Source organism: Cyprinodon variegatus, unplaced genomic scaffold, assembly GCF_000732505.1.
Source record: "Cyprinodon variegatus isolate N-32 unplaced genomic scaffold, C_variegatus-1.0 Scaffold1263, whole genome shotgun sequence".
Classification (NCBI taxonomy): domain Eukaryota; kingdom Metazoa; phylum Chordata; class Actinopteri; order Cyprinodontiformes; family Cyprinodontidae; genus Cyprinodon; species Cyprinodon variegatus.
Window position 1 is genome coordinate 127,020 of NW_015151716.1, and position 1,098 is coordinate 128,117.

Genomic DNA, 1,098 nt, shown 5'->3' on the forward strand with positions numbered 1-1,098 from the left:
CAGATACACATAAAATGCACCCTCATTGCATGACGAAAGAAGATAGACTTGACGATAATTTTGCACTAACCCATCTTATCAAGAAAACTAAACATTAGTAAGAAATAATGTCTTTTACCTGCATTTTAATTATTTTTTTTTCTAAAAAGCATCAAAGTACATCTGTAGTATTAACACTGAGGGCAGTATGTTATATTTCTTAACTAGCTTCCTTTCAGCTATTTTAAGGTCTCCACAGTTTTATGTTTGGTTTTGCACAGTTTTTTGGTTTACTCAATTTCCCTTTAGGATACATAGAGGATTTTTTTGAAGATAATTTAACCAGTTTGAATTCTGAAAGATCTGGAGGTCATATATTTAAATAATAATAATAATAAAAAAAAAAACAATATAAGATTTTAGGGTTAAAACCCCTTTCTGATACACACTAGAGAAGGTTGCAGTCATGCACATAAAACCAATGCGAGTATCACTCTTCTTATCTTCCTTATCACTCATGAGATGGCAGGTGAAAGGTGTGTCTACAAGGTTCCTAGGATTCTTTTTTTAGAACAAGACAAAAAAAAAAACTCAATCATTCCTGCTCATTGTCTTTCCCTCAGCAATCCCTTGCACCACATGTAGTGGCTTCTAATTAGTGCAACTATTTCCAAACAGTAATTGTAGCAATGCAAAGATCTGCTGCTATGTGAATCATATTTTTCGGAAAAGAAGGTTGGAAAAAAGGGGTCAGATTGCTACTTCAACTTGAGACAGTGAATTAATTAATTATCTCTGTAAACTGTTAACATATTTGTTACTTTGAATGTTAAAATCTGCTTGACAGAAACAGTTGTTCCTGTTCAACTTAGTATAAAATTTCAGATTTTGACAATGAAATACCAAATGATACTTTACTAGGAAAAAAAATTAAGTACTACCTAAAACCAATACTTGAAAATCTTAACTGAAGAGAGAGTAATAATAATTGAACTCACATTGGAGAAATTTACCTCTGAATTTAACCCATCTCCTTGGGGAGCAGTGGGGGGACATTGTGCAGCGCCCGGGGAGCAGTGTGCTCAGGGTCTTGCTCAGGAACCCAGAGTAGAGGCTGAG